General features: G+C 44.6%; 1 long non-coding RNA gene across 1 annotated transcript in view; it reads right to left on the bottom strand.

The window, feature by feature from the left end:
- LOC138266449 (uncharacterized) overlaps nucleotides 1-1,186 on the bottom strand; it is a 311,949-nt gene extending 310,763 nt beyond the window's left edge. The window contains exon 1 of the long non-coding RNA XR_011199526.1: nucleotides 921-1,186. This is a non-coding gene — a long non-coding RNA (uncharacterized lncRNA). The remainder of the gene's footprint in view (nucleotides 1-920) is intronic.
- Between the last annotated feature and the right edge of the window lie 16,865 nt (nucleotides 1,187-18,051).

The following is an 18,051-nucleotide window of genomic DNA, read 5'->3' as shown; positions in this document are numbered from 1 at the left end:
ATAGTATTATTAATAACATTTAGTAATACATTCTACATTTATATTTCTCCAAGTCTGGACTTTTCATAGGGGGGCGGGGGTTGGGGGGGACGAGAGAGGGAGGGGAGGGAGGAGGGATAAGAGGCAGTGAGCTGTGAAACCAGACATTCCTATCCAATGGAGCTGAAATAATGGTATTGTTCTCTGGAAAAAGAGGTTGCCTTCTCCCCCAGTCTTCCCCTGATCTGCAGGGACCTGATTGTGTAGTTAATCAGCAAAAAAAAAAACGTTTGATGTAAAGCAGGGCGTGAATTCAAAAGGACCAAGGGGTGGGAGGCAAGAGGGGTTCTCGTGTCTGCTAAAAAACTGCCTTTTCTGATTGCAAAATGGTAACCACCTAAAGCTGCAGTAGCCCCCGGGAAACAACAGAGAGTTCTGGCCCTCGGTACTGCACTTCCTTTGTGGTTTGACACTGTGCTTCTGGATAGAGAGGTGACTGTCTCCTAGAAAGAGGTGTGTGTGTGGCAGCTGGAGCGAAAGGTGAGCCCTGCAGCGTACCTTTTTATTTGTTTCTAGATCAAATTAAATCCATACAACAGTTGGTTATTCTTTGGGAATCCCCACATTGTTTTTATTGCCAGTGGCCACGATCACACAGTACACCGAGTGAAGGATGCGGTGTTCCCCAGGATACGGAGGCGTTGCTTTTGTAACCTCTGTCAAAAATAATGCATGCCCAAAGCCGTGCCGCCTCCGTGTATCCAGGACCCTCCTCAAACTAGACTCTGGCCCAGGGCCACCCGTCCCTCTTAGTTGGCACTAAATGAACATTCGCGTGTCTCCCACTTAGGATGGTTTCTGTGGGATCAAGCCTTCCGCCGAGTTCTCAAAAGAGCCCCCACTCAGTGCATGCGGTCCCACCGATGCTACCCAGGGCTTACCTTCCAGGCAGATGTGTCCAGTGGCAGCCTCCGGAGAAACATGTACAGGGTTTCCGTTAAAAACGTCAACAACTTGCTGAGCAGGGTCCCGAAGCCCCCTCTTGCTTCGCACGTCTGCCTTGCACCCTGAATTTGCCCGAGGTCCCTGGAAGGGAAGGTCTTGGAGCATCGGGGAGGCGTCTCGGCTTCCAAGGACTTGTTTTGATACTAAACTTCTCCCCTTTGCCCCCCTCGCCCCTCCTCTCCGCTCGCTATCTTCCCACAGCCATTCTCTTTAATAATCTGCGCTCCTTCCCCTGTGCCTCTCCCTATCGCCTCCTCCCTTCCCTCCCTCCACGCCGTACCTCTCCCTTTCCTCAACACTCCCACCTCTACCCCATCCCTTCTTCTATTTAGACGGACATGTACCGCGACACATCGCAGAAGTTTTTTTTTTTAAATATATGATCCAGGTTAAACAGCTGGATGTTCAGGAAATCTTGCGCAAAATGTCCAGTCGTTTCAGAGTGGATTGTAAGAAGTCCTGTTTTTGTCGGTGTAACTGTTCATCTGATGTCATCGGGGGCGTGGCTTCAATGTTTTTACTTAAACGATATCTCGACCACAGTCGAGGACCTTCTGGGCTTACGTCCCTTGGAAGCTGCTGCACAGCACGCATTAGTAGTTTCAGGGGGTCCCACTGTAACTGCTTTTTTATTTTATTGGCATTTGTAATGTTAACACGCGATGTTTCTCGAACGAGGCACTTATCTCAAGAGTGTTTTTTCAAAAAAAACGTTATTACACCCTGCATTTCTGTAAGGCCCCTTCGAATTATACTGTACTCGGTCAGGCACACACGAAGTATCCACGCCAATCACACGAGTGGTAGTCTTGCGGTAAACTTTTAACACCGCCGGTAAAGTGCAGATCGTCCACTTAAAACTTTACAAATGAGTAGCCAGATGGAATAATGTAGCAAATTCATATCAGTGTTGATATATTTAATTCGTTCTCGTTACATTTCATTAAAACATGGAGGTACAAGTGTCAAAACGTGCTTTTTACAGTTTTAAATGGCACGTTTATAACAGCTGTATATTTGCACTCATGTTTATATGCATTGTGCATGAAACAGATTTGCACGATGGTTTGATTATTTATACACATTTCAATCAAACATTTTTTTACACATCATTAGGTTTTTCAGAGGCTGCAAAAATCGTTGCAACGTATTAAACGTCTGACGTATAAAGTGAACTATTTTTACACTTGCTCAGTTTCTTCGAATTTGACTCTCCTAAAAGTACTTCAATAAATAAATCTATATACATACGTGTGAGTGTGTGTCTAGATATTATCCACCCCCGTCAATTTAACATTAATGCTAGGAGCAGCAGCCCAATGACATTTGAATATTTCGGAAAGTGAAAACACTGAGAATTTTCTCATCTGAACCTTTTTTTAAAGCCAAATGTATTACAAATAAGGAACAATGTTGTAAACAAGATAATCTATATCTTGTTTTAAGTTTTACACAAGTAATCCCAACCAAGTTGTTTTTTGCAACGTACTTAATCCGAGGAACAGATTTTTTAAATTCAGAAATGAGCACAGCGTTCTTCAGAAAACAGCTTTACTTCCCGATTTTCTAACAGAATATTCTCCTGGTGTGGCCGAGAAGAGAGCGTATAAATTGATCAGGCGAAAGCTCTCAGATATTTGATGTTTTCACAATTATACCAGACAGAGGGGCCTAGGCGTCTAAAGTGATCGGAAACCTTGGCTTGAAGTATTGTTCACTTTTGACTATGGTTTTTTAATCAATTACAGTTCATCGACTTCCTGCCTAGTACAGGGCAGCAAAAACCTTAAAAAACACATATAGCAAATGTGCGCAGCAGGAGTCGCTATTATCGACAGAAATAGACACATTTAAAAAGACAACAAAGCACATTTTTTGAAAACCTGCAAAGAAGACATTTTGGGGAAAAATGGAGAATCCACGTAGTTTATTTAGTGAAGCTGAAAAGTTTATAAATGGCGTCTGATAGCATTCCACCCGGGCCTTGGTTTCCCCTTCACCTGTTTCTCTTTTTAGCTTTTGGTAATCAGGATATTTTACAGTGAGTGTACTATCCCCCACCCCCATTTCCTTCCTAAACGCCGCATTTTTTTTATCTCCACCCCACACGCCCCCTCCCCCAACCCCCACCACACACGCTGCTGAAGTGCCATGGTATTGATTAACCCTTTCAGTGCTAAAGATTGGGTTTCTCCTTTCAGAAAAAGGCTAAGTTTACCATCTAAGAGGAAAGAAAGGGGTATTGTTGTTCTACTCAAGTGCCCCCCTTCCAGATACACAGGCCTGGCTTGGGGTGTAAACTTCAAACATCCCTCAGAAAGCAGAGCACACCAGTTGTTGAAATGAAAAAATACGCCTGCCTGATTGAATGACAATGGGCGAGGTAGTGACAGATTTCAGTTCCAATCGATGGCTGAGATTGAGGCGTGAATTGTGCTGAATACCCCGTATACGCCATCTCTGGGAGAGCAAATCTGCAGGGTTTTTTTAATGGCCCCACCCATCTCCACCCACCACTAGACGGGGGCTGCATGGCCTGCTCTTCCCCTAGCACTGAAAGAGTTAATGATCCCCGGCAGCATTGATAAGTAGTGATGGCCTCTGTGCTTTAAATGGATCTCTGGTCTGTGGGAGGTGGAGAGTTTCTGCTTCTCTCCACCGCCTTTGTATCCTACCCCCCTGGCTGGGAGTTTGCCCCTAATTGCATACATGGCATTCCTTCTGGGTGGGTGGTATCACCTTTTACAACTCCCCTTCCTCAGGGAAGGCCTGTAAAAAAAAAAAAACGTTCATGTTCCCGAACAAAATCAATAGGCTGGACTGGTCTGTGTGCCATCAAAATTAGAACAAAATGAGAGCCACACCATGATTGAGTGTACAACACTGGGCAGGATCTTATTAACGCCATCGGTCGAAACAGGATTTCATCCTTATTTTATTGTTATTGTCTGTTATTCCCATCCTTGTTAAGGGATGCCCCCTAGAGAAAAGAAACAGCTGGAAAAAAAACTTTATTAAGTGAACCTCACTTGGGATTTTCTTCTCAAACTAAGGGGACACTTGGAAAGAAAAGAAAATAACTCATTTTGTCATACAAATTAAGGAGCATTTGGCAGATATCAAATAGCTTAGCGATTTTACACTAATGTTGTAAACCTGAACGTCAGCTACAAGTTGCTTTTAATAATGGCAGGGACACTGATCTCACCCTTTGATTCTCACGCGTGATAAGAACGCGATTCTCTTCAGAGGTTAGCTGTAAATATCTCTGTTTCATATTTAAATGCTCTGAATAATTCTCATCACACCACTCGTGTTGGTGCTAATATATCTCGTTTACTGAAGTTCCAATTTAATTATTTCCAAATATTTGATTTAGGTGTTTTTTCAGAATGAAAATTAGGTGAGAGCTGTGAATCATTAGCTTGCACGTTTCATTATTCTTATTGATGTGTACATTCCGTATTCCTTCGTAAATCCATTAAAGTTTAAGGGATAGTGCAAATCTGTGGAGCCAAGTTGTCTGAACAGTTCCAAAGTGGCTCAGCAGTGCAAATGATAACGTAATTCATTGATTTGGAACAAAAATATACAATCCAAGTTGTTCATGCCATCCCATCAGATAGATATTTTTTACAGCTGAGAAAACTTGGATTCAAAACAGTCTGTGTTGGTTTCATGAGTCTATGAGAAGTAATTTCAATTCAACAAAATAAAACGAAACAAAAAATAGCACTAAACCACTTGAATTGGTGAATATACATTTCATATATTCTGCCCACTTGAGGAGGGATCCATGTTCTGTCTAAAGTAATCATATTTAGTAAACATTCTGATCTGCGACTGCCTATTTGTGTGTACTGATTGTGATTGTTTTTCACTTTTTGCCATGCAATTCTCTGGGCTGAACTGCTAGTTCAGTTAGTTATACCCCAAATACAACTACTGCCTGCTGCACTTACAATTCATTTACACACGAGACCTAAACAGAACATTTGTGTTTATTATAGTTTTTTGTAGATACATCATGGTCAGAATTGCCCAATGTGGAGAGAAATAACTGAATAAGGAATTTAGGTGGAATGGCATTTCTCTAAACAGTCATCTCCTACAAGTTTCACAAACTCACGTGAAATATAAAGAGAAATATGCTTTAGTTTTTCTGCATAGTCCTAAATAAAATTAGTTTTTATAGAATTTAAAAACACCCTCACCATGCCAACCATAATATCTTTCAAATGTAATTGCAAAGTGTTATATCCCCTCTCAAAAATTAATTTCGATCATGGATAATCAACGGGGGATTTGAACAAGAAACGTAATTATTTTCTTCTTTCAAACAATTGCTATTATTTGTCACTGTTTCTAGCAATGTGAGTGGTGGTGATATAACTTAAACTTCTTTTTAAGTATACCATGTTGTTTGCCCTCTCTGGTTCAGAAATACAGCTACAACAAACACCACACAATTACATTTTAGCCCTAAATAATATGCAAGTTGCTTGTGGGGACATATTGGAACAAAACAGAACGAACACAAAATAATCACATAGGGACAATCTGAGGAAAGTTCCCAGAATTTACAGTAATCACACCTTTAGTAGGATTTGTGTTCTTGACAAATGATGTGCACATTTTCTGTTTCTCATTCTTACTAGTACATTTTTTTCTCATCCCACTTGTTATTTGCATTTACTTTGTTCAGAGATAACACCCCAGGGGTATTCTGAGCCATGTTTGTGACATACATTTTCAAAACAGGAGCCAGAGAAAAATCATCCTGAAAGGAAGTTAATTTCGCAGACTTTAAAGAGCACTTGTGTGCTACCAATATAACTCTTTGTAAAGTACCCGTTTTCTGCCATCAAAATCCTTTACTGTTGAAACCTTATGTCAGCTCGACCACTACCACCAGCAGTCACAAGTGCGTAAAATACATCTGTTATCAGTGGAATAGCAGAGCCCTTGAAGTAATCACCTGAGCGTACTGTCTGTGGAAGTTTAGCAAATATGTTTTTTACTTTTCCCACATGAACACGTGCCTCCATAGTATAGGTAGCTGCGTGTTGTTATTATTTGGTTGCTAAATACGAATGTTATTCCCTTTTGTTAATATTCAAAATCTTATTTTGTTGAATTGCATTTTGCGTGAGATGGAAGTAAGTTTCATAGGTGTTTGCTAAAAGTATAGTAATGTTGTTAGCACTGTCTCGTATAATTAGGTTAAAAGGTGCTTGGTGCCTATGAAAACGTGTACACAAGACATACCGGTACTGAGATATGTTATGCCATAGAAAGACCCTTTCTCCATCCAAGGCACTATTGTCTATGTTGAATATGGGGCAAACTAAAATTGATTTCACATAACTCAAAATCACTGGGCAGTTGCAATAAATACAGTGTACAGCTGGTTCTCTCAGTAACAACGCAGTATTTTTTAGGACATGTGCAAAAGCATCAAGTAGTTGAAAATGCACAGCTTCCTTATTAACCAGGGACAATAGGCATATGTAATTAGCTGTAAGGCTCCAAAGCCCAATAGTTTTGCTAACATGGACAGTGATATGGTGTGACCTGCAATCAAAGCTGGTAAAAGTCTTAAACCCAGTTGAACTTTTGCAGACTGGTTTATTCAGTCCATCTATTCCTGCAGACCAGAACGCATCCTTTTTGTGACAAGGGGGTTTTGTCTGAAGTGTAGAATGTTCATCGAGAGGGTATCGCTTTTATTCACCATTTCCAAACTGAGTTTGGTTCTTGGCTGTGCAGTTAGCATGCAATACATTATAGAAAACACACCACTCCTGTTTTCAACAAGTTATTTATCCTGTGTCCCATTGTTCTGTCTTGCTAAATTATACTTGTGCATGCACAGGATCACACTACATTTAGTGGGGTCGTCGCCATTGCATTCAAGATAAATATACGATTCTTGTATAGGAACAATTACTGATGATAAACAGCACAGCAGCACATCAGTCACTGATAACGTGAAAGTTATCTAGACTTGATCCCAGTACTATCTTTGCCTCTCAACCTAACATTCACATCATATCCGGAAGGCTAGAAGTTAAAACAGGAAAAAGACCGAAATGTGTTTTCAGGTTATTTGTTTCAACTTAAGAGCATCTTCTGAGAACCATTATCTTTAGCTAAAAACGTGCACCAATAATGTAGTGTGTGTTGCCCCCTCCCGGTATGTTCCCTATTTAGAACCAGAGTTACAGGGCACTAAATATTTCTGTCCCTTTTTTTTACCTGCTGCTGTTGTTCATCCTTTCTCGTTTCAGCTGTTTGCTAAAGCTTAATTTTAGAATCTTAAATGTGTAACTGAATCTGTCGTGACACACAGGCATTGCCCAGTTGCACATCTTGGTGTCCCAGCCCAGCAGCTGCTTGTGATGACAAATAGCACTGCAGGAGTCTGAGTCCCATCAAATGTTACACATGACAGCCTCCAATCTCATCTCCCCATCTTCACATCTACCTCCCCCTTCAGCACTAAAAGGATTAAAAACATCGGGTTAATGTTATTTGTTCCAACTTCATGATGCTTTTCGACAATTGAAGGTCATATTAAACATGACAGTGAAGAGAAAATAATGACATTTACAGCTTTGCAATAGGCAGAGTATTTAATGTTTGCTATCTCTTGTATGTTCCATTTACTCAAGGAGCAATCTGACCTACATTTCACTGTTAACAAAATAGACTCCTTTTGATGACTAATCGTAGAGAAGGACGGTATAGGTGTTTTCCTTCCCTTTTCTTGTCCTTCTTTCATGTGTCTTATTCATTATCTTGTTGTGAGGGACATTTAAAAACATAAAGGTTTAACTACAGTCAACATGTCATAAGCATTGGGCTATTTCTGATTCATGGCATTCTAGCAAAGTGACTGTTAATGATGACAAACAGCTCAGGGCCATCCCACTGACATAACTTGTAAGTGCGCGTGAATAAAACGTTATCTCCATCACCTCACCCCTAAAGTTTAATTTATATTCCCACTATGGGACTAGAATTACAACAAGAAATATTTAAAAGTAGTTGTAGTTTTATGAGTCCTAACGAGCCTGTGCGTTATAAAACCTTGCACCAATCAGGGAACGATCAAATCGATTTCTACTGTTTTATTAATTTGGACATCAGATGATCAAGGTTGTCTGTTATGCATCTATTTTAAAATTTAAAGCTAGATGATTGCCTTGTGGTGAATAACGAATGACGATGATGCGAACTCCATATGCAAAATTTCAGGGTGATTGCCACTATAATTCAAAGTCCGCAGTTTTTAAGCATATCTTGGGTCCTTTTCAGTTAATCTGTGTTGTGTGCTTTTCATGAGATGTGACTGGATAGACTGATTTCAAATTTCCTCCCAATTAATCTTTACATTAATCATAACATATTTCATATGAACACTTTGCTGAGAATCCAATTCATCATTTTTTTCCCGAAAGAAAGTTGGTAAGGGTTCATAATAATGCTGACAGCATACATTATGATTATTTATTTATTTAAAGCAACTGCTTGCATGGCAATCTGGTTGCTATGTAAAGTCATACAAGAGATGCCTCATAAGTTACAGATTCATGTTCATTCCAAATATTGCTTCAATATATGATTGTTGTGCTTGTTTCAATAGATGAAACAGTCCGTTTTTTACAAGTCATACAAAGATGCCTAATTGGTCTTTTCACAAACTTGTTCCCTTTTATGTCACTACCGCCTGTAGGAGGCTGGACTGGCTTGTAGTGAGTACCAAGGGGTACTTGCACCTTGCACCAGGCCCAGTTATCCCTTATTAGTGTATAGGGTGTCTAGCAGCTTAGGCTGATAGATAATGGTAGCTTAGCAAAGCAGCTCAGGCTGAACTAGGAGACGTGTGAAGCTACTACAGTACCACTTAGTGTCATATGCACAATATCATAAGAAAACACAATACACAGTTATACTAAAAATAAAGGTACTTTATTTTTATGACAATATGCCAAAGTATCTTAGAGTGTACCCTCAGTGAGAGGATAGGAAATATACACAAGATATATATACACAATAGCAAAAATATGCAGTATAGTCTTAGAAAACAGTGCAAACAATGTATAATTACAATAGGATGCAATGGGGAAACATAGGGATAGGGGCAACACAAACCATATACTCCAAAAGTGGAATGTGAACCACGAATGGACCCCAAACCTATGTGACCTTGTAGAGGGTCGCTGGGACTATTAGAAAATAGTGAGAGTTAGAAAAATAACCCTCCCCAAGACCCTGAAAAGTGAGTGCAAAGTGCACCAAAGTTCCCCTAAGGACAAAATAGTCGTGTTAGAGGGAGAATGCAAGGAAAACACAAATCAGCAATGCACCAACGATGGATTCCTGTCTGAAGGTACCTGTGGAACAAGGGGACCAAGTCCAAAAGTCACAAGCAGCTCGGAGATGGGCAGATGCCCAAGAAATGCCAGCGGTTGGTGCAAAGAAGCTCTTACTAGGCTGAAGAACTGTGAATACTGCAGGACCGACAAGGGCTAGAGACTTCCCCTTTGGAGGATGGATCCCCCACGCCTTGGAGAGTCGTGCAGAAGTGTTTTCCCGCCGGATGGACGCCAACAAGCCTTGCTACACGCAAATCGTGCGTTTGGCGTTTTTGGACGCTGCTGGGGCCCAGGAGGGACCAGGAGGTCGCAAATTGGACCTGCAGAGAGAGGGGACGTCGAGCAAGACAAGGAGCCCTCACTGAAGCAGGTAGCACCCGGAGAAGTGCCAGAAACAGGCACTACGAGGATGCGTGAAACGGTGCTCGCCGAAGTTGCACAAAGGAGTCCCACGTCGCCGGAGACCAACTTAGAAAGTCGTGCAATGCAGGTTAGAGTGCCGTGGACCCAGGCTTGGCTGTGCACGAAGGATTTCCGCCGGAAGTGCACAGGGGCCGGAGTAGCTTGCAAAGTCGCGGTTCCCAGCAATGCAGCCCAGCGAGGTGAGGCAAGGACTTACCTCCACCAAACTTGGGCTGAAGAGTCACTGGACTGTGGGGGTCACTTGGACGGTGTCGCTGGATTCGAGGGACCTCGCTCGTCGTGCTGAGAGGAGACCCAAGGGACCGGAGATGCAGCTTTTTGGTGCCTGCGGTTGCAGGGGGAAGATTCCGTCGACCCACGGGAGATTTCTTCGGAGCTTCTGGTGCAGAGAGGAGGCAGGCTACCCCCACAGCATGCACAAGCAGGAAAACAGTCGAGAAGGCGGCAGGATCAGCGTTACAGAGTTGCAGTAGTCGTCTTTGCTACTATGTTGCAGGTTTGCAGGCTTCCAGCGCGGTCAGCGGTCGATTCCTTATCAGAAGGTGAAGAGGGAGATGCAGAGGAACTCGGCTGAGCTCATGCATTCGTTATCTACAGTTTCCCCAGAGACAGAGACCCTAAATAGCCAGAAAAGAGGGTTTGGCTACCTAGGAGAGAGGAAAGGCTACTAACACCTGAAGGAGCCTATCAGCAGGAGTCTCTGACGTCACCTGGTGGCACTGGCCACTCAGAGCAGTCCAGTGTGCCAGCAGCACCTCTGTTTCCAAGATGGCAGAGGTCTGGAGCACACTGGAGGAGCTCTGGACACCTCCCAGGGGAGGTGCAGGTCAGGGGAGTGGTCACTCCCCTTTCCTTTGTCCAGTTTTGCGCCAGAGCAGGGGCTAAGGGGTCCCTGAACCGGTGTAGACTGGCTTATGCAGAATTGGGCACATCTGTGCCCAACAAAGCATTTCCAGAGGCTGGGGGAGGCTACTCCTCCCCTGCCTTCACACCATTTTCCAAAGGGAGAGGGTGTCACACCCTCTCTCAGAGGAAGTTCTTTGTTCTGCCATCCTGGGCCAGGCCTGGCTGGACCCCAGGAGGGCAGCTGCCTGTCTGAGGGGTTGGCAGCAGCAGCAGCTGCAGTGAAACCCCAGGAAGGGCAGTCTGGCAGTACCAGGGTCTGTGCTACAGACCACTGGGATCATGGAATTGTACCAACAATGCCAGGATGGCATAGAGGGGGCAATTCCATGATCATAGACATGTTACATGGCCATATTCGGAGTTACCATGGTGAAGCTACATATAGGTAGTGACCTATATGTAGTGCACGCGTGTAATGGTGTCCCCGCACTCACAAAGTTCAGTGAATTGGCTCTGAACAATGTGGGGGCACCTTGGCTAGTGCCAGGGTGCCCTCACACTAAGTAACTTTGCACCTAACCTTTACCAGGTAAAGGTTAGACATATAGGTGACTTATAAGTTACTTAAGTGCAGTGTAAAATGGCTGTGAAATAACGTGGACGTTATTTCACTCAGGCTGCAGTGGCAGGCCTGTGTAAGAATTGTCAGAGCTCCCTATGGGTGGCAAAAGAAATGCTGCAGCCCATAGGGATCTCCTGGAACCCCAATACCCTGGGTACCTCAGTACCATATACTAGGGAATTATAAGGGTGTTCCAGTAAGCCAATGTAAATTGGTAAAAATGGTCACTAGCCTGTCAGTGACAATTTGAAAGTAATGAGAGAGCATAACCACTGAGGTTCTGGTTAGCAGAGCCTCAGTGAGACAGTTAGGCACCACACAGGGAACATACACATGCACACCTATGAGCACTGGGGCCCTGTGTGACAGGGTCCCAGTGACACATACATATAGGCCACAAACCTATGAGCACTGGGGTCCTGACCAGCAGGATCCCAGTGACACATAACAACCATACTGAAAACATGGTGTTTTCACTATGAGCACTGAGGCCTGGCTATCAGGATCCCAGTGAGACAGTGAAAACAGTGACAAACACCCTGACATACACTCACAAACAGGCCAAAAGTGGGGGTAACAAGGCTAGAAAGAGGCTACCTTCTCACACAACCCCCCCCCAAACGAAGGACAATAAGGCTAACCTTGGCCAGTTGAGACTTTATTGTCTAAGTGGTGATAAGTAGAGAGTAGCTCTGCAATAGACTGGTTACTCCCTTTATCATCCACTATATGGTTACTTCCCTGTGGGGATGTAAACCACCCTGTTTGAAGTTTTTTAGCTAAGCAACAATGTGAAGATGTATTTTCAGAGTTTCTATCAGTAAGTTTTAGTTTAGAGCAGTGGGAATTATCCACTGAACCTATTTGTAATGATGGAAATGCCAGACAGGGATGCTGTCTCAGTAAAGCCATAGCTGGACAAAAACTTTGTCCATTTGGCTGGAAGAGAGAACAGGGATGCTGTTTCTCTTGAGTTGGAGCAGGGCAGGGATGCTGTCCTATGAGCTCCACACTAGGGCAGGGATGCTGTCCTAAGTGTTGTGAGGTAGTGCAGGGTTTCTGCACTAAAGTTTCTCTGGGAGGGTTGGAGGGATGCTCCATGTTAACTAAAATGGTGCTGTTTTTCTCACCAATGTTAGTTATCCCACAGAGAGGTACTTCCACCTCAGGGAGTCCAGCTTTGCCAGCTGATGATTCCCTTGGAACAGATGCCACCCCAGGAGAGGTTTCTCCCACCACAGGAATAGTATCCTGAATGGTAGGGTGGTTAGGGGATACTGTGATACCCTTTTTACCTGTTGATGGAGAGGGATCCTGAGTTTTCAGGCCTTCTCTCCTTTGCTTTTTCATTTCACTTGAAATGAGAGGGAACAATTCCTCAGGGATGCCCAGCATGGCTGCATGGGCATAAAACTCTACATCAGCCCAACCTGAGGCCTCTAGGTCATTACCTAAGAGACAGTCTACAGGTAAGCTAGGTGATACCACCACCTGCTTAGGGCCAGTAACTCCACCCCAACTAAACTGAATTATAGCTAAGGGAAGAAACTTAGTGGAGTTATGGACATCAATAATCTTATACTGTTGTCCAATGATGTGTTGTTCAGGAGGCACTAGGTTTTCAGTCACCAAAGTGAAACTGGCACCTGTGTCCCTGTAGGCCAAGGCCTCAACACCATTTATTGAAACTGTCTGCCTGTACTTATCCATTGTAAGGGGACAAGCAGCCAGTGTGGCAAGGCCAATGCCACTAGGTGTGACAGAAACTGTCTTGGGACTGATTACATCAGTTTCCACTATGGACCCATAAGTGAACCCAACTACACCCTTTGCTTGACTGTTGCCAGCAGTCCCACCACTAGTACCACTACTGCTAGGGGCACTAGAGCTTGATATATTAGTGGTGGTAGGCTCAGGGGGTTTACCTGGACAGGACTTATCCCCTGGCCTATGGCCTCTATTTTTACACACAAAGCACCAAGGCTTTTTAATGTGTGCAGGTTGGGAAGAAGAGGAAGAATTTGTTTTATCCCCACCCTCTGAAGAGTGTTTAAGATTTGAAGTGGGATCTTTGGTTTTACCCTTATCCCCATGCTTATCTTGAGATTTTTCACCATCTTTCTTCTTATTGCCATCTTTGTCACCCCCTGTATGAACTTTTCTGTTCACCCTTGTTCTGACCCATTTGTCTGCCTTCTTTCCCAATTCTTGGGGAGAGGTCAGATCAGAGTCTACCAGGTACTGGTGCAACAAATCAGACACACAATTATTAAGAATATGCTCTCTCAGGATCAAGTTATACAGGCTGTCATAATCAGTAACTTTACTGCCATGTAACCACCCCTCCAAGGCCTTCACTGCCTGGTCAATGAAATCAACCCAGTCTTGTGAAGACTCCTTTTTGGTATCTCTGAACTTGATCCTGTACTGTTCAGTGGTTAAGCCATAACCATCCAGGAGTGCATTCTTAAGAACTTGGAAATTGTTAGCATCATTTTCTTTTACAGTAAGGAGCCTATCCCTACCTTTTCCAGTAAATGATAGCCATAGGATAGCAGCCCACTGCCTTTGAGGGACATCCTGTACAGCACAGGCCCTCTCAAGTGCAGCAAACCACTTGTTAATGTCATCCCCCTCCTTGTAAGGGGGAACTATCTTATGCAGATTCCTGGAATCATGCTCTTTTGCAGGATGACTATGGGGAATACTGCTGCTGCCACCATGGGTATCTAAACCCATTTTCTGTCTTTCCCTCTCTATTTCTAAAGACTGTCTATCCAAATCCAGCTGTTGCTTCTTGAGCTTCAGTCTGGTTTGCTCCACCCTCAATCTATTGAGCTCCCTTTCCAACAATCTGTCATCAGAGTGGGTGGGAGGGACATTTCTAGATACAGAGGTATGATGGGAATGAACAGAAGGAGACCTGTCCCTTACAGAGGGCACCCTAACAGCTTGGCTACCAGTATAATGTGAGAGCACATCATCAGTATGATGTGATTCAACCTCTGTACCAACTATGCTAGACTGTCTAGTAATGGGCAGGCTGAGAAGTTTCTTTCCTGAACCTTTTCCTGGGGGAGTCCCTGGATCAGATTGAGAACCATTAGCTACTTTTTCTACAGATTGGGCACTTATGGCCTTATCTTGTACTCTAAGCATATTAATTAACAGTTCTAAAGAAGGATTCTTCCCTACACTCAAACCTCTCTCTATGCAGAGACTCCTTGCTCCTTTCCAGCTAAGGTGATCATATGCAAGTTTGGACAGTTCAACTTTTTGGCCTGTGCCAGACATTTTTTAGAGAGAGTTAAAGTGATAGACAAAGAGAAAAAAGTTTTCAGAACTTTTTGGAAAGACAGAAAAAACTTTTTAAACTTTTAAGAACTTTTTGAAAGTTTAGAAGTACTTTTCAGCACTTAGAAAAGAGTGAAAAGAGGAAATGCAAAACTTTTTGGCTATGTGTATATACACTGACCTTGTTTTGTATATTTTTCTCTTATGAAAAGTACAATGACAAGAGTGGTAAGTAGTCTCAAGCACTTATCCCACCGCTGCACAACCAATGTAGGAGGCTGGACTGGCTTGTAGTGAGTACCAAGGGGTACTTGCACCTTGCACCAGGCCCAGTTATCCCTTATTAGTGTATAGGGTGTCTAGCAGCTTAGGCTGATAGATAATGGTAGCTTAGCAAAGCAGCTCAGGCTGAACTAGGAGACGTGTGAAGCTACTACAGTACCACTTAGTGTCATATGCACAATATCATAAGAAAACACAATACACAGTTATACTAAAAATAAAGGTACTTTATTTTTATGACAATATGCCAAAGTATCTTAGAGTGTACCCTCAGTGAGAGGATAGGAAATATACACAAGATATATATACACAATAGCAAAAATATGCAGTATAGTCTTAGAAAACAGTGCAAACAATGTATAATTACAATAGGATGCAATGGGGAAACATAGGGATAGGGGCAACACAAACCATATACTCCAAAAGTGGAATGTGAACCACGAATGGACCCCAAACCTATGTGACCTTGTAGAGGGTCGCTGGGACTATTAGAAAATAGTGAGAGTTAGAAAAATAACCCTCCCCAAGACCCTGAAAAGTGAGTGCAAAGTGCACCAAAGTTCCCCTAAGGACAAAATAGTCGTGTTAGAGGGAGAATGCAAGGAAAACACAAATCAGCAATGCACCAACGATGGATTCCTGTCTGAAGGTACCTGTGGAACAAGGGGACCAAGTCCAAAAGTCACAAGCAGCTCGGAGATGGGCAGATGCCCAAGAAATGCCAGCGGTTGGTGCAAAGAAGCTCTTACTAGGCTGAAGAACTGTGAATACTGCAGGACCGACAAGGGCTAGAGACTTCCCCTTTGGAGGATGGATCCCCCACGCCTTGGAGAGTCGTGCAGAAGTGTTTTCCCGCCGGATGGACGCCAACAAGCCTTGCTACACGCAAATCGTGCGTTTGGCGTTTTTGGACGCTGCTGGGGCCCAGGAGGGACCAGGAGGTCGCAAATTGGACCTGCAGAGAGAGGGGACGTCGAGCAAGACAAGGAGCCCTCACTGAAGCAGGTAGCACCCGGAGAAGTGCCAGAAACAGGCACTACGAGGATGCGTGAAACGGTGCTCGCCGAAGTTGCACAAAGGAGTCCCACGTCGCCGGAGACCAACTTAGAAAGTCGTGCAATGCAGGTTAGAGTGCCGTGGACCCAGGCTTGGCTGTGCACGAAGGATTTCCGCCGGAAGTGCACAGGGGCCGGAGTAGCTTGCAAAGTCGCGGTTCCCAGCAATGCAGCCCAGCGAGGTGAGGCAAGGACTTACCTCCACCAAACTTGGGCTGAAGAGTCACTGGACTGTGGGGGTCACTTGGACGGTGTCGCTGGATTCGAGGGACCTCGCTCGTCGTGCTGAGAGGAGACCCAAGGGACCGGAGATGCAGCTTTTTGGTGCCTGCGGTTGCAGGGGGAAGATTCCGTCGACCCACGGGAGATTTCTTCGGAGCTTCTGGTGCAGAGAGGAGGCAGGCTACCCCCACAGCATGCACAAGCAGGAAAACAGTCGAGAAGGCGGCAGGATCAGCGTTACAGAGTTGCAGTAGTCGTCTTTGCTACTATGTTGCAGGTTTGCAGGCTTCCAGCGCGGTCAGCGGTCGATTCCTTATCAGAAGGTGAAGAGGGAGATGCAGAGGAACTCGGCTGAGCTCATGCATTCGTTATCTACAGTTTCCCCAGAGACAGAGACCCTAAATAGCCAGAAAAGAGGGTTTGGCTACCTAGGAGAGAGGAAAGGCTACTAACACCTGAAGGAGCCTATCAGCAGGAGTCTCTGACGTCACCTGGTGGCACTGGCCACTCAGAGCAGTCCAGTGTGCCAGCAGCACCTCTGTTTCCAAGATGGCAGAGGTCTGGAGCACACTGGAGGAGCTCTGGACACCTCCCAGGGGAGGTGCAGGTCAGGGGAGTGGTCACTCCCCTTTCCTTTGTCCAGTTTTGCGCCAGAGCAGGGGCTAAGGGGTCCCTGAACCGGTGTAGACTGGCTTATGCAGAATTGGGCACATCTGTGCCCAACAAAGCATTTCCAGAGGCTGGGGGAGGCTACTCCTCCCCTGCCTTCACACCATTTTCCAAAGGGAGAGGGTGTCACACCCTCTCTCAGAGGAAGTTCTTTGTTCTGCCATCCTGGGCCAGGCCTGGCTGGACCCCAGGAGGGTAGCTGCCTGTCTGAGGGGTTGGCAGCAGCAGCAGCTGCAGTGAAACCCCAGGAAGGGCAGTCTGGCAGTACCAGGGTCTGTGCTACAGACCACTGGGATCATGGAATTGTACCAACAATGCCAGGATGGCATAGAGGGGGCAATTCCATGATCATAGACATGTTACATGGCCATATTCGGAGTTACCATGGTGAAGCTACATATAGGTAGTGACCTATATGTAGTGCACGCGTGTAATGGTGTCCCCGCACTCACAAAGTTCAGTGAATTGGCTCTGAACAATGTGGGGGCACCTTGGCTAGTGCCAGGGTGCCCTCACACTAAGTAACTTTGCACCTAACCTTTACCAGGTAAAGGTTAGACATATAGGTGACTTATAAGTTACTTAAGTGCAGTGTAAAATGGCTGTGAAATAACGTGGACGTTATTTCACTCAGGCTGCAGTGGCAGGCCTGTGTAAGAATTGTCAGAGCTCCCTATGGGTGGCAAAAGAAATGCTGCAGCCCATAGGGATCTCCTGGAACCCCAATACCCTGGGTACCTCAGTACCATATACTAGGGAATTATAAGGGTGTTCCAGTAAGCCAATGTAAATTGGTAAAAATGGTCACTAGCCTGTCAGTGACAATTTGAAAGTAATGAGAGAGCATAACCACTGAGGTTCTGGTTAGCAGAGCCTCAGTGAGACAGTTAGGCACCACACAGGGAACATACACATGCACACCTATGAGCACTGGGGCCCTGTGTGACAGGGTCCCAGTGACACATACATATAGGCCACAAACCTATGAGCACTGGGGTCCTGACCAGCAGGATCCCAGTGACACATAACAACCATACTGAAAACATGGTGTTTTCACTATGAGCACTGAGGCCTGGCTATCAGGATCCCAGTGAGACAGTGAAAACAGTGACAAACACCCTGACATACACTCACAAACAGGCCAAAAGTGGGGGTAACAAGGCTAGAAAGAGGCTACCTTCTCACACCGCCTCCAATACAATTGTCCCAACAGTATGTTAATAACTGCCTTCTAGTGCCATCACAGGAATGGCGTTGTCCTAGTTTACTGCCT

The sequence above is a fragment of the Pleurodeles waltl genome, chromosome 11 (assembly GCF_031143425.1).
Source record: "Pleurodeles waltl isolate 20211129_DDA chromosome 11, aPleWal1.hap1.20221129, whole genome shotgun sequence".
Classification (NCBI taxonomy): Eukaryota; Metazoa; Chordata; class Amphibia; order Caudata; family Salamandridae; genus Pleurodeles; species Pleurodeles waltl.
The sequence above is the reverse complement of the archived record's forward strand: the minus strand, read 5'-3'. Positions and strand labels throughout refer to the sequence as shown.